Source organism: Molossus molossus, unplaced genomic scaffold (assembly GCF_014108415.1).
Source record: "Molossus molossus isolate mMolMol1 unplaced genomic scaffold, mMolMol1.p scaffold_m16_p_18, whole genome shotgun sequence".
Lineage (NCBI taxonomy): Eukaryota > Metazoa > Chordata > Mammalia > Chiroptera > Molossidae > Molossus > Molossus molossus.
Genome location: NW_023425353.1, coordinates 66,872,452 through 66,888,731, shown reverse-complemented (window position 1 = coordinate 66,888,731; position 16,280 = coordinate 66,872,452).

Here is a 16,280-nt window from a genome sequence, read left to right as displayed (position 1 = left end):
TTTTTCGGTGCGAGGCAAACATCTTTGTCGGTGCCGAGGCAAAGATCTTTGTCGGTGCCGAGGCAAACATCTTTGTCGGTGCCGAGGCAAAGATCTTTGTCGGTGCCGAGGCAAACATCTTTGTCGGTGCCGAGGCAAACATCTTTGTCGGTGCCTAGGCAAACATCTTTGTCGGTGCCTTGGCAAACATCTTTGTCGGTGCCTAGGCAAACATCTTTGTCGGTGCCTAGGCAAACATCTTTGTCGGTGCCTAGGCAAACATCTTTGTCGGTGCCTAGGCAAACATCTTTGTCGGTGCCTAGGCAAACATCTTTGTCGGTGCCTTGGCAAACATCTTTATCGGTGCCTAGGCAAACATCTTTGTCGGTGCCTAGGCAAACATCCTTGTCGGTGCCTAGGCAAACATCTTTGTCGGTGCCTTGGCAAACATCTTTGTCGTGCCTAGGCAAACATCTTTGTCGGTGCCTTGGCAAACATCTTTGTCGTGCCTAGGCAAACATCTTTGTCGGTGCCGAGGCAAACATCTTTGTCGGTGCCTAGGCAAACATCTTTGTCGGTGCCGAGGCAAACATCTTTGTCGGTGCCGAGGCAAAGATCTTTGTCGGTGCCTCGGCTAACATCTTTGTCGGTGCCTAGGCAAACATCTTTGTCGGTGCCTAGGCAAACATCTTTGTCGGTGCCTAGGTAAACATCTTTGTCGGTGCCTAGGCAAACATCTTTGTCGGTGCCTAGGCAAACATCTTTGTCGGTGCCGAGGCAAACATCTTTGTCGGTGCCTAGGCAAACATCTTTGTCGGTGCCTAGGCAAAGATCTTTGTCGGTGCCTAGGCAAACATCCTTATCGGTGCCTAGGAAAACATCTTTGTCGGTGCCTAGGCAAACATCTTTGTCGGTGCCTAGGCAAACATCTTTGTCGGTGCCTAGGCAAACATCTTTGTCGGTGCCGAGGCAAAGATCTTTGTCGGTGCCGAGGCAAACATCTTTGTCGGTGCCGAGGCAAACATCTTTGTCGGTGCCGAGGCAAAGATCTTTGTCGGTGCCTAGGCAAACATCTTTGTCGGTGCCGAGGCAAACATCTTTGTCGGTGCCGAGGCAAACATCTTTGTCGGTGCCGAGGCAAACATCTTTGTCGGTGCCTAGGCAAACATCTTAGTCGGTGCCTAGGCAAACATCTTTGTCGGTGCCTAGGCAAACATCTTTGTCGGTGCCTAGGCAAACATCTTTGTCGGTGCCTAGGCAAACATCTTAGTCGATGCCTAGGCAAACATCTTTGTCGGTGCCTTGGCAAACATCTTTGTCGGTGCCTAGGCAAACATCTTTGTCGGTGCCTAGGGAAACATCTTTGTCGGTGCCTTGGCAAAGATCTTTGTCGGTGCCTAGGCAAACATCTTTGTCGGTGCCTAGGCAAACATCTTTGTCGGTGCCTAGGAAACATCTTTGTCGGTGCCTTGGCAACATCTTTGTCGGTGCCTAGGCAACATCTTTGTCGGTGCCTAGGCAAACATCTTTGTCGGTGCCTAGGCAACATCTTTGTCGGTGCCTAGGCAAACATCTTAGTCGATGCCTAGGCAAACATCTTTGTCGGTGCCTTGGCAAACATCTTTGTCGGTGCCTTGGCAAACATCTTTGTCGGTGCCTAGGCAAACATCTTTGTCGGTGCCTAGGAAACATCTTTGTCGGTGCCTTGGCAAACATCTTTGTCGGTGCCTAGGCAAACATCTTTGTCGGTGCCTAGGAAACACCTTTGTCGGTGCCTTGGCAAACATCTTTGTCGGTGCCTAGGCAAACATCTTTGTCGGTGCCTTGGCAAACATCTTTGTCGGTGCCTAGGCAAAGATCTTTGTCGGTGCCGAGGCAAAGATCTTTGTCGGTGCCTAGGCAAACATCTTTGTCGGTGCCTAGGAAACACCTTTGTCGGTGCCTTGGCAAACATCTTTGTCGGTGCCTAGGCAAACATCTTTGTCGGTGCCGAGGCAAAGATCTTTGTCGGTGCCGAGGCAAACATCTTTGTCGGTGCCGAGGCAAAGATCTTAGTCGTGCCTAGGCAAAGATCTTAGTCGTGCCTAGGCAAAGATCTTTGTCGGTGCCTAGGCAAACATCTTTGTCGGTGCCTAGGCAAACATCTTTGTCGGTGCCTAGGCAACATCCTTGTCGTGCCTAGGCAAACATCCTTGTCGGAGCCTAGGTAAACATCCTTGTCGGAGCCTAGGTAAACAACCTTGTCGGTGCCTAGGCAAACATCTTTATCGGTGCCTAGTCAACATTGTCGTTGCCTAGGCAAAGATCTTTGTCGGTGCCTAGGCAAAGATCTTTGTCGGTGCCTAGGCAAACATCTTTGTCGGTGCCTAGGCAAACATCTTTGTCGGTGCCTAGTCAACATCATTGTCGGTGCCTAGGCAAACATCTTTGTCGGTGGCCTAGGCAAGATCTTTGTCGGTGCCTAGGCAAAGATCTTTGTCGGTGCCGAGGCAAAGATCTTTGTCGGTGCCTAGGCAAAGATCTTTGTCGGTGCCGAGGCAAAGATCCTTGTCGGTGCCTAGGGAAACATCTTTGTCGGTGCCTAGGCAAACATCCTTGTCGGTGCCTAGGCAAACATCTTTGTCGGTGCCTAGGCAAAGATCTTTGTCGGTGCCTAGGCAAACATCTTTGTCGGTGCCTAGGCAAAGATCCTTGTCGGTTCCTAGGCAAAGATCTTTGTCGGTGCCTTGGCAAACATCTTTGTCGTGCCTACGCAAACATCTTTGTCGGTGCCTAGGCAAAGATCCTTGTCATGCCTAGGCAAAGATCTTTGTCGGTGCCTAGGCAAACATCTTTGTCGGTGCCTAGGCAAAGATCTTTGTCGTGCCTAGGCAAAGATCTTAGTCGTGCCTAGGCAAACATCTTTGTCGGTGCCTAGGCAAAGATCTTTGTCGGTGCCTAGGCAAACATCTTTGTCGTGCCTAGGCAAAGATCTTTGTCGGTGCCTAGGCAAACATCTTTGTTGGTGCCGAGGCAAAGATCTTTGTCGGTGCCTAGGCAAACATCTTTGTCGGTGCCTTGGCAAACATCTTTGTCGGTGCCTAGGCAAACATCTTTGTCGGTGCCTAGGCAAACATCTTTGTCGGTGCCTAGGCAAACATCTTTGTCGGTGCCTTGGCAAACATCTTTGTCGGTGCCTAGGCAAACATCTTTGTCGGTGCCTAGGCAAACATCTTTGTCGGTGCCTAGGCAAACATCTTAGTCGATGCCTAGGCAAACATCTTAGTCGATGCCTAGGCAAAGATCTTTGTCGGTGCCTAGGCAAACATCTTTGTCGTGCCTAGGCAAAGATCTTAGTCGTGCCTAGGCAAACATCTTTGTCGGTGCCTAGGCAAACATCTTTGTCGGTGCCTAGGCAAACATCTTAGTCGATGCCTAGGCAAACATCTTTGTCGGTGCCTTGGCAAACATCTTTGTCGGTGCCTAGGCAAACATCTTTGTCGGTGCCTAGGAAACATCTTTGTCGGTGCCTTGGCAAAGATCTTTGTCGGTGCCTTGGCAAACACCTTTGTCGGTGCCTAGGCAAACATCTTTGTCGGTGCCGAGGCAAAGATCTTTGTCGGTGCCGAGGCAAACATCTTTGTCGGTGCCGAGGCAAAGATCTTAGTCGTGCCTAGGCAAAGATCTTAGTCGTGCCTAGGCAAAGATCTTAGTCGTGCCTAGGCAAAGATCTTTGTCGGTGCCTAGGCAAACATCTTTGTCGGTGCCTAGGCAAACATCTTTGTCGGTGCCTAGGCAAACATCCTTGTCGGTGCCTAGGCAAACATCCTTGTCGGAGCCTAGGTAAACATCCTTGTCGGAGCCTAGGTAAACAACCTTGTCGGTGCCTAGGCAAACATCTTTATCGGTGCCTAGTCAACATTGTCGGTGCCTAGGCAAAGATCTTTGTCGGTGCCTAGGCAAAGATCTTAGTCGTGCCTAGGCAAAGATCTTTGTCGGTGCCTAGGCAAACATCTTTGTCGGTGCCTAGGCAAACATCTTTGTCGGTGCCTAGGCAAAGATCTTTGTCGGTGCCGAGGCAAAGATCTTTGTCGGTGCCTAGGCAAACATCTTTGTCGGTGCCTAGGCAAAGATCCTTGTCGGTGCCTAGGCAAACATCTTTGTCGGTGCCTAGGCAAACATCCTTGTCGGTGCCTAGGCAAACATCTTTGTCGGTGCCTAGGCAAAGATCTTTGTCGGTGCCTAGGCAAACATCTTTGTCGGTGCCTAGGAAAACATCTTTGTCGGTGCCTAGACAAAGATCCTTATCATGCCTAGGCAAAGATCTTTGTCGGTGCCTAGGCAAACATCTTTGTCGTGCCTAGGCAAAGATCTTTGTCGGTGCCTAGGCAAAGATCCTTGTCGGTTCCTAGGCAAAGATCTTTGTCGGTGCCTTGGCAAACATCTTTGTCGGTGCCTACGCAAACATCTTTGTCGGTGCCTAGGCAAAGATCCTTGTCGGTGCCCAGGCAAAGATCCTTGACGTGCCTAGGCAAACATCTTTGTCGGTGCCTAGGCAAACATCTTTGTCGGTGCCTAGGCAAACATCTTTGTCGGTGCCTAGGCAAAGATCCTTGTCATGCCTAGGCAAACATCTTTGTCGATGCCTAGGCAAAGATCCTTGTTGGTGCCTAGGCAAAGATCCTTGACGTGCCTAGGCAAACATCTTTGTCGGTGCCTAGGCAAACATCTTTGTCGGTGCCTAGGCAAACATCTTTGTCGGTGCCTAGGCAAACATCTTTGTCGGTGCCTAGGCAAACATCTTTGTCGGTGCCTACGCAAAGATCCTTGTCGGTGCCTAGGCAAAGATCCTTGTCGGTGCCTAGGCAAAGATCCTTGACGTGCCTAGGCAAAGATCTTTGTCGGTGCCTAGGCAAAGATCCTTGTCGGTACCTAGGCAAAGATCTTTGTCGGTTCCTAGGCAAAGATCTTTGTCGGTGCCTTGGCAAACATCTTTGTCGGTGCCTACGCAAACATCTTTGTCGGTGCCTAGGCAAAGATCCTTGTCGGTACCTAGGCAAAGATCTTTGTCGGTTCCTAGGCAAAGATCTTTGTCGGTGCCTTGGCAAACATCTTTGTCGGTGCCTACGCAAACATCTTTGTCGGTGCCTAGGCAAAGATCCTTGTCGGTGCCTAGGGAAACATCTTTGTCGGTGCCTAGGCAAACATCCTTGTCGGTGCCTAGGCATAGATCCTTGACGTGCCTAGGCAAAGATCTTTGTCGGTGCCTAGGCAAACATCTTTGTCGTGCCTAGGCAAAGATCCTTGTCGGTGTCTAGGCAAAGATCCTTGACGTGCCTAGGCAAAGATCTTTGTCGGTGCCTAGGCAAAGATCCTTGTCGGTACCTAGGCAAAGATCTTTGTCGGTTCCTAGGCAAAGATCTTTGTCGGTGCCTTGGCAAACATCTTTGTCGGTGCCTAGGCAAACATCTTTGTCGATGCCTAGGCAAAGATCCTTGTCGGTGCCTAGGCAAAGATCCTTGACGTGCCTAGGCAAACATCTTTGTCGGTGCCTAGGCAAACATCTTTGTCGATGCCTAGGCAAAGATCCTTGTCGGTGCCTAGGCAAACATCTTTGTCGTGCCTAGGCAAAGATCTTTGTCGGTGCCTAGGCAAAGATCTTTGTCGGTGCCTAGGCAAACATCTTTGTCGGTGCCTAGGCAAAGATCCTTGTCGGTGCCTAGGGAAACATCTTTGTCGGTGCCTAGGCAAACATCCTTGTCGGTGCCTAGGCAAACATCTTTGTCGGTGCCTAGGCAAAGATCTTTGTCGGTGCCTAGGCAAACATCTTGTCGGTGCCTAGGCAAACATCTTTGTCGGTGCCTAGACAAAGATCCTTGTCATGCCTAGGCAATGATCTTTGTCGGTGCCTAGGCAAACATCTTTGTCGTGCCTAGGCAAAGATCTTTGTCGGTGCCTAGGCAAAGATCCTTGTCGGTACCTAGGCAAAGATCTTTGTCGGTTCCTAGGCAAAGATCTTTGTCGGTGCCTTGGCAAACATCTTTGTCGGTGCCTACGCAAACATCTTTGTCGGTGCCTAGGCAAACATCTTTGTCGATGCCTAGGCAAAGATCCTTGTCGGTGCCTAGGCAAAGATCCTTGACGTGCCTAGGCAAACATCTTTGTCGGTGCCTAGGCAAACATCTTTGTCGTGCCTAGGCAAAGATCCTTGTCGGTGCCTAGTCAAAGATCCTTGTCGGTGCCTAGGCAAACATCCATGTCGGTGCCTAGGCAAACATCCTTGTCCGTGCCTAGGCGAACATCCTTGTCCGTGTCTAGGCCAACATCCATGTCGGTGCCTAGGCCAACATCTTTGTCGGTGCCTAGACAACATACATCCTTGTCCGTGCCTAGGCGAACATCCTTGTCCGTGCCTAGGCCAACATTCATGTCGGTGCCTAGGCCAACATCTTTGTCGGTGCCTAGGCAAACATCCATGTCGGTGCCTAGGCAAACATCCATGTCGGTGCCTAGGCAAACATCCTTGTCGTGCCTAGGCAAACTTCCTTGTCGGTGCCTAGGCAAACATCCTTGTCGGTGCCTAGGCAAACATCCATGTCGGTGCCTAGGCAAACATCCTTGTCGTGCCTAGGCAAACATCCTTGTTGTGCCTAGGCAAACATCCTTGTCCGTGCGTAGACGAACATCCGCGTTCCAACAACCGCGTTCCTAGACGAACATCCGCGTACCTACATGGACATCCGCAGCAAGCCAGGCCCTGCCGTTGGTTAAGAGCCGAATGGGGAGGGGGCGAAGTTCGCGCACAGTGACTTTCGGAGAGACAACCTCACCACCATTAAATTCCAATTTCACACGTTCCTGACTGTTTTCACTGCAAAGATGACGGCATCCGTAATGACGAAGGAGTGGGAAGCGCCGACGTTTGCTCCCCATCTACTGCCTGGACGATTTCCACGCGCCCAGCGGTCGGCACACGGCGGACGTGGCCGGGAGAACCACGGGGGTTTGGGCCGGACTGTGGGTTTTCCTTCAGGAACGTCTTTTCCTCCAACTGTAGAGATAACTCAAGAGGTCCCTGCCATTCCTTGTTTAAACGGTCCTACGTCTGTGGCTGAGGGTGGCCTGGCTCTCTGTGGAAAGGCGGGGATTAGGGAACTGTTAGGACATTATGGTGCCAGAGATGGCCAGTTGGGCAAGTCACGAGCATTATGAAGCACCACCGATACAAAAGTAAAGGAGTACAAAGGAACCGTAATACTGGCCCTTATGAAGCTTCGAGTCTGGTCTCACTGACTTGAAAGCCAAACGTCTGGGCTTGATTTCACCGATAGCTAGTGACACTGAGCATCTTTTCAGGAGTCTGTTGGCCATTTGTATGTCTTCTTGGGCGAAGTGTCTGTTCAGGTCCTCTGCCCATTTTTTAACTGGGCTGTTTGTTTGGTGTTAACTTGTATGAGTTCTTTGTGTATTTTGGATATTAATCTCTTGTCAGAGCTGCTGTCAAACTAAACACCTGACACCTGTTAGAATGGCTGTTTTCAACAGCACAGGTAATTAGTGCTGGAGAGGTCGTGGAGAAAGGTACCCTCAGTCACTGCTGGTGGGAACGAAGACTGGTACGACCACTGTGGGAAACTATGGAGTTTCCTAAAAAAGTCAGGAATAGAGTTACCATATGACCCGGCAACCCTTCTTCTGGGTATCGACCCAAAAAATTTGAAAACATTCATTCACACCCCTATGTTCACTGCAGCATCATTCACGTGGCCAAGACACGGAGACACCAAGGTGTCCTTCTATAGAGGGCTGAGTAAAGAAGGTGGGGTCCGTATACACAACGGAATACTACTCAGCCGTGATAAAGGATGATACTGCCATTTGTGACACCGTGAGTGGACCTTGAGACGCTCATGCTAAGCTAAACGAGTCCGACAGAAAAAGCTAAGACCCAGATGATTTCACTCATGTGTGGGCTATAAAACTAAAAACAACAAATGAACAAACAAGATAAACAATCAAAAACTCACAGACACAGACAACAGAAAGTGGTTAGCAGACGGAGGGGGTGTGGGAAGGTAATGAAGGGTCAAGGGGTCAAGTTTATAGTGACAGATGATTTGACTTTGGGTGCTGGGCACACAGTGCAATATATAGGGGGAGGGAGCAGGTTAGCAGCTGTGAGCATGCAAAACAGTTTATACTTGTTCATTATTTATTCATTATTGTACTGTTTTCCCATATGAACTGTAAACCTACTTTGGCTCACTCCTGTACAGATCATGTATCATAGAATTGCACACTTGCAACCTGTATCATATTTTTAACCAATGTCACCTAATACTTTTTTTTTTTTTAAGGCAAAATTTTTCATCGCTGGGCTCCACTGTTCGGCACCCGGGCCACCGCTGGCCCACAGCACGCACCCAGGAAGCGTCTGAGGAATGAATGTCCGCTGGAACAGAGGTCTACCACCGGCCACGAGACTCTTCTCACCCTCCCCAAACACCTTCGCGATGAAATGTTCTAAACCAGTGCGACAGTTCCCAAAGGAAAAAAAAAAGCACCAAGTGTGACACTGTGCAGCATCAAATAGAACTGTTTATAGTCAACGAATTCACTGTCTTTTTAACCACATTTAAAAAAATTGTCGCCATACCTCGGCAATTTTTATCACGTCTTTTGGAAACAAGTATTCCTAAATGAAGTTCCACGTAGAAAACCGCTGTCTGATCTTTGCAAAGGAATGAGCGCAGGACGCGAGGATTTAGAAGGCTGCCTGTTTCTGTCCTTGTCGCTGGCCTTCACTGGATATGGACTGCACAGATGGCTTCTGTGGGTCTGTGATTTGGGGACAGGAGGTGGTCGGAGATCAGCGAGTCAGTGGAGGGGTGTGTATCAGTTATCAGTCCTGAGGAATCAAGGGGCTTGTGGGGCAGGATGGGAAACGGACAACGGTTAGGATGACCGGTCTGTCTGCAGAGGCTACCAGAGTCCAAGGCCATCGGCTAGCAGGCTCTGGTTTAGACTCACAGGGCGTTTTCTTAATGAGGCCAATAAAGTTCTACACATAGTAGGTGCTCAGTAAGTCCTGCTGAATGAATGAATGAATGAATGAATGAAGGCTTTCCCACTGACCATCTGTTAGCACATCAAGGGGGTGATGGGTGTCGGCTTTTGGGGAAGAGACCTAAGAGTTCAAGGACGGATGTGCTCTCGAAGGTTGAATAAATAGAGAATCCTGCTTGATGAAGCAGCACCCAATGTTCCGTGTCTCCAAGACTCCTTGCTGACGGGCTGTACATTGTGAAGGAAGGGGTACAAGTGACGAGACCGTGGTGAGAAAGCCAAGTTTAAACACTGCAAACCAGCAGGCAAACAGAACTCCTTATATTCCACGGTGTGATCTTGGATTTTGCTTTTGACTACTCAAAGGTTGATTCCTTTAGGAAGAGAGGACCAATAACATCGCAAAACGTTACCTCCCGTCAGTCAGCGGGGGGCACGCGGACAGGGAATCCGGGCATCACTGAGCTCCGCAGGCTGGGCCAGGAGCTGAATGGAGCCAGCAAGCTGGAAGGACGTGAACACGCACCCCTGCTGTGTTCTGGACCCGTTGAGAACGAGAGTCCATGGCGGGCTCCATTGTCGGGGTGGGTGCTGGGGAGACAGGGACAGAGGCTGAGCCGACTTGAGTGCTGTCGTCACAACCAGTATGGTCCACAGTGGAAGACGCGTGAAGAGACTTTCACGGTCTCCCAGACTTCAATGTGCTCCTAACAGATCCCCACATAAGCCGGACTCAGGAGCTAAGGCAGAAGTCCAGCGATGGTACCGGTGTCGCTGGCTCCGAGGCTGGCATAGGGTTGGCAATGAAGCCATGTAACCCCAACTCCCTTCTTCTCTCTAATGAGCACCCCTCCCAGCCGTGGCAGTGAGGGATGGACTAGACTGAGGATGCAAAATTGGCACGGACTATGATGCACAGATTTATCACCTCCAGATGATACCGCCCCGCCCCAATCCTGCAGGGGAAGGGTCCACTCATTAATCTCTAGTCCAATGAGGACCTTCAGGGAAACACCGGAGTATCCATCTGTGACAAACGAGAAAGAGGCAGCAGGTGCCAGAAGGAATGGCTTTTAGGTGTGAGTTCTGGCTCACACACTGCAGAAGACAACAAAGAAATACTCCAGTTCTGCACCCCGGCTCGGGGCAGGTTATGACGCCTGTGGAGGCGTGGCCGGGGTGGGCTTAGGGGGTTTTCCGGTCACGGCTCATTGACCGACTGATCCAGACGGCTCAGTTCTATGCGGCAATGACAACCAAGGTAGCGCAGGAAGGAAGAGGAGACACGGGCGGCGGGGAGTTCTGAGTCAGGCGGAGCGGTAACTGGGACAGGGTAGATTCCGGAACAGGGATGAGCACAGAGCAGAGGGGATTTATGGAAGAGCCCTCTGGCGGGTAAGGGTGCGAAGGCGGGAAGGGGGACGCCGGAGCTACCCTGGGAAGGCATTTCGGGAACTGCTGCAAAGCTCTTGTCCAGGGTATGGAATACGCCCAAATGCTCACACCCAAACATTCCTCTCTTGTCAGTGCTGATCTGAAAAACCAGACAGACACAATAAGCACCACGCTGGCTCCCCCCTCTGCCTTGGATGCACCCGCCACAACAGGGAGGCAGCGACAGGAACTTGGGTGTGACCTGGACATTTTCACGGGGCATTTCTATTTGGCGCCTGGAAACAGGAAAAGGGGAGATTTCATTGGCTCCTTCCCTCCACCCTCACCTTGAGCATCAGGAAAGACAACCAGAGGTGGAGAAGATACTTAAGAACCGTGTACGCGTCAGGGAACCAGCAAGGGCAACTCTCGAAGCAGGTGCCCCGTGGCCACCAGGAGCTTGATGCGACGTGGACTGAGTCAAAGAGAAAGTATATTGCGGTTTGTAGCTGGTGATGGCAGCACTCACCATCAGAGCAAAGCGACACTGTGCCGGAGACTCGTCCTGCGGCCCGTTTGTCTGCCTCGGCCCAGACCTTCCAGCAGACCCCGTGGTCACACAGGGAACTGCCCAATGCTGCACAAGAAGAAACACACTAAGCAGTTTCCGTGACTTTACTCGAGACCCCGGCGGACTCAGACAGGCGTCCGGGACCGAACACGACCTCGCTGAGCGCTGTCCCCACGAAGCCGTCCATCTGGAGAGGAGTGGAAGCAGACAGGGTGTTTCGAAGCCTCGAAATCGGGGCTCATGGGAGGATCCCCGCGCCACAGCGTCAGGAACCCCTGTGGAGCCCGCCCCCGAAATGTGAAAGCAGTTCGGGGACCTCGTACCGAAATGCAGACATCAATATTTAGCCAATTTGAGTGTGTTGTTTTCTCCTGATAAACGGAAATCTGAGACGAAAATCTGTCTCCTTGGTATTTTGGGAGAATTACCATCACTGTCGGGGAAACGAGAGATAAGCAGAATGCAGTTTTAGGAGATGCCATCTTATCACACATTCTGGCTGCTTCCAGCCAGCAGCCAATCACCCGCGGCCGCCGCCCACGGACGGCAGCCTTGCCGGAGCCCCGTGGAGGTAAAACCGGGTGAAGCGTGGCTGTGTCTTCCCAACTGAAGCAGCTCCGATTTCGTGAACTTCGTAAGAGCTCAGTTCTGCATAATTTCTGCAATAAAATGTAGGGCTCCTGCTACATTTTCTTTGTACAATATGTAAACGTGCAAGTCTCTTTGGTCGAATAACCGACCTGGAGGTGACGCCATCTCCTTGATCAGGGGCACCCTCCATCCTTCCTGGCCCGTCGTCCTGGTCGCCCTCCGTTCATCCTCCTCGACGGTGCCTGGTGTCATCCGGGAAGCTGCCCCAGCCGTCCAGCAGCGTGAGGCCTTCTGGCCCCTCCACCGCCGCCCAGCCTCTCCCCGGAGCGCTGACAGCTCGCGGCATTGTTGCCGGTCGGGGAGAGCGCAGGGAAGTGAGCCGGGAGGGGGCGCACCTGGCCTCGTCTGCAGGGCTGCAGGGCTCGGAGCGGAGGGTCTCATGCTGGTCAGTCCGAGGGCCCCTTCCCTTGGCACGGAGCAGGGAGCCCCTACAGGGCACGCACTGCGTATGTGTTTGCACCTCGGGGGTTAGCAGAACGCCGGACACGTGACAGGCGCTCTGTTTACTCAGTGGGAGATGACTGACTGCGTCCAATCCGAAGGGGTGCCCGCTGACCCACACAGACGGTCAACAAATCAGGGAGGAGGAAAGGGCAGTGCTAAGTGGATGTACCCCCAACGCCACCTGTTGGGGGCAATAGAGTCGGGGCACTTGGCGGTCATGGAGCTCACTGCAGAGCAGGACTGAGCGAATGACCCAGTGTGTGCGCTGGCCGCTCCAGGCGCTGCTCCTGGCCTCTCCCCGATGGTCCAACCATTCAATAGCACATGGTGCATGTTTCATCCCATGACGTGTCTTCACTGTGCAGCTTAGCAACTGCTTTCCCCAAAAACCTGTCTGCTTGGGTTTCAGTATCTTTTCCTCTGGGGAAGTTGCCACGAAGATGGTCCCCGGCAGAGGGTTTTGACGGAAGCATGCAGCTTGGCAGCTCTGCAAACGCATAAGAAAAACCACAGCAAACGCGACCTGGTGAGAAATTCCACACCTCAGTACCGGCTCCGGTTTGAGCATTTACATGAAGACACTGGACGTCTCTCTCTCTGTCTGCACCTGGACTGGAAAGTGAGTCCCCTCTTTCTCAAAGAAGGATCATCAATATTACAGATGACCATGTCTTAACCAGAGCAACACACACACCGTCGACACGAAGCGGCTCATCTCTTCAGAACAGAGGCCCAGAGGCCAAAGATTATCCAGACTGCAACGACTTCTTTCATAATGACATTCTTATTGCAAATCTATTTGTGCAATTTTGAAACAATCAGTCCTAAGAACACACCACGTTATACCGCGCAGATGAAGAGCCAGGGAGGAGAAAGCGTCCCTTTGTCTCGAAAGGCACTTGCTCTGAATAAGAGGAATCGCTCCAATTTCCCCGCCGTCATGGTCCCAACCATTTGGCGGGCACCGGGGGTCGCGGTTCACAATTTGCTTTGGAGCAGAAATAGAGGTGTTTCTTCACATTCTCTATTCTGCCTTGTTCCAGAACAGATTTATGAAGCCAAGAAGACTCTGGAAGGAAAGTTAGTCCTGAACTCTGTTCTAGGCTTGTGCATGAGGTATATTTTTTTTGTCAAAAATCAACGAAAGGGCCCTGGCTGGTTCGGCTCAGCGGTTAGAGCGTCTGCCTGTGGTCCGGAGAGACCCGGGTTCGGTTCCCGCTAAGGGCATGTGCCTCGGCTGCAGTTTGTCCCTGGCCCTGGTTGGGTCATGTGGGTGGCAGCCACTCGATGTGTCCCTTTCACATCGATGTTTCTCTGTCTCTCTCTTCCTCTCTCTCCCTCTCTCCCTCCCACTCTGTCTGTACAAAAAATGGAAAAATGTCCTCGGATGAGGATTAAAAAAAAAAAAAAAATCAACGAAAGGTACCTTGACCTCCAAGCCACCAAGTCCCCGAGTTTCCTACAAGAGAGGAGCACTGGGGAGACTCAGGAGAGAGCGTGTGTAACGCGGATGCATTGCGGGCCATCCAGAGTAGAAGGCTGATTGGATTTTCCAGAAAATGGCAACCTCTGAATTAGACACAGCTAGGGAGCTGCCCCCGCTGTACTCTGGTGACAGGGGATTGCGGATTTAATCCGTCACGGGTGAAAATTAATTTCGAATTTCCTTCGCTCCTTTAAGTCACTTGCATTCCCGAGTAAACAAAGGCACCTCGTTGGGCCGGGTCTGTGTTGGAAGACGGCGTTCATGATGAAAAGAAAAAGCATTTTCACTCATCAAAGCAGAGCGGTTGGTGCAGGACATTTCCCATCGCGCTCGGCGGCTGACGTCTGTGCCGGGGCAACAGGGCACCCCGTTTTACTACCGCACTAGATTCTCTCGGAATTTTTTTTTTTTCCATTTTTTGTTGTTGTTGTTGTTCAGGTAGAGTGGGAGGGAGAGAGAGGAACAGAGAGAGAGAGAGAAACATCGACGTGAAAGGGACACATCGAGTGGCTGCCACCCGCACAACCGACCAAGGCCGGGGACAAACTGCAACCGAGGTACGCGCCCTTAGTGGGAACCGAACCCGGGTCTCTCTGGACCGCAGGCCGACGCTCTAACCGCTGAGCCAAACTGGCCAGGGCTCTCAGAATTTTTTATGGAAAAATGTGGTCGGTGACACAGAAGCGAGGCTCGAATTCGGGACGCGGCGGAGGCAGAGCCCATCACCACCCCTCCTGCGCCCCGGTCCTCAGCGCTGGCCCCGCCAAGCCGGTACAAGGACGCCGAGCGTTCTTTTATTCTGTGACCTCAGTGACAGCATCGCCAGGGAGATGGCGCGAGTCGCGGACTTGTGGACAGCAGGACCCGAATCCGCGTTTCCCCGTCCCTTCTGTCTGCAGGGGAGCTTGCTCCCTGTCCCCGGGGCACAGCTTTGGCCGGACCACAGAGACACACGATGAAGCCAGAGGCGCAGAGAGTCAGCAGGCACGGTGTTGGGAGGGGGGAAAGGAAGAGGACGTGCACCTGAAGAAAGTGCTGGCACAGTAGGGACCCCGCTTTTATGTCTTTCCTATCAGAGGCCCCGCCCCCTCAAGACCCGGGTACCACCCTCAGACACAAACCTGCGCTTTGCCGGCTCGAGGACCCAGAGGAAAGTGCTGGAATTGCTCGCACGTGGGAAGGACTGGGGGTGCTGCTAAGGGAATAGCCCGGGGGAGACCCTAGATTCTCGGCGTTGACCCTGCCCGAGGCTCTGGCTGACCCCTGGCGGGACAGGCCCCACGCGGCCCGGCCAGGATGAGGGAGCCTCGCAGGGGTCACAGCTGCCGGCATCCGGAAGGGACAGAAATCTGGAATTTGAGTTTAGCCAAGTTAACGCTCTGCTCGAAATTGTTTCCAGCGTTTGTCAGAAGAACATAAGGGTACGGAGTCTCCACCACAGATCACGGACAAAATGAAGGATAACATCCAGAATCCAGACATGTGCAGAGATAGGGAAGCAGCACCTATAACCAAGAGAGTCCTGGCCGGAGCTGCCGCGGTTAGAACGCACCGAAGGGTCTCGAGTTGGTTCCCGGTCGAGGATGCGTACCTGGTGGCAGGTTCGATCCCTCGCCCCGGGCAGGATGCATACGGGAGGCAACCAACCCATCGATGTGTCTCTGTCTCATCGATGTTTCTCCCTCTCTGTCTCTCCCTCTCTCCCTCCCACTCTCTCTGAAAATCAGTGGAAAATCCTATCCTCGGGTGAGGATTAACAAACAAATACGTGATCAAGAGCAAAGGAAATGAATCTAGATTGACCTTGAAATGACCCCGATGTTCCACTGGCAAACGCGTCCGTGAAGAGCTCACGCAGTAGCAGCATCACAAGCAGCGGCGATGTACACGTGAGACCACAGCAAACCGAAGTCCTGTCCGTGGAAAGAACTGGCCCACAAAGAAAGGCAACCTGCGTGTGTCAGAAAACGTGGGCAAACCCACACGGGCGAAGGGTTGGTCTCCACGTACAGAAGGAGCTTGAGCCGCTCGAGAGCAAAGGGGGCAGGGGGAGGTGGGCAAGGGGAGGGCAGAGACTGCGGGGGGCCGGGGGCGCGGGGCTGGGGGGCACGATGCGGCATGCAGGCGATGTTTTATCAAGTTCTCCCCTTGAAACCTGTGTGGTTTTGTGAACCAAGTTCACCCCAATACATTCAATTATTAAAAAGTTAACAATGAATCAACACAACCAGCAAATCATGATGCCTACAGGAACAGAACTGAGCATTTACCAAGAAATGTCCAATGTGTCTTCATATCCGCACAACCTAGCTTTTGTCCCAGAAGCCAATTCACAGTATACGGAGTCGCTTGTGTAAGCAGCCGAGGTGGAAAACCCTGTTCCAACTGTTTGGAAACAGTAAAAAAGGGAAATTACACCTCTCACTATCCCTACTTTCTTTTAATGGGAAGATGATTGGAAAGACTCCTCTTAGCAGGCCCTCCAATAACCCACGCAAATGCCGAAGGGTGTTTATCTTCTTTCAGTGATTAACTGGGGATTTCTAATCATTCAGAGTATGTTTTTTGTTTGTTTGTTGTTGTTTTTTATCCTCACCTGAGGACATTTTTCTATTTTTTGTTCAGGTAGAGTGGGAGGGAGAGAGAGGAACAGAGAGAGAGAGAGAAACATCGACGTGAAGGGACACATCGAGTGGCTGCCACCCACACAACCGACCAGGGCCGGGGACA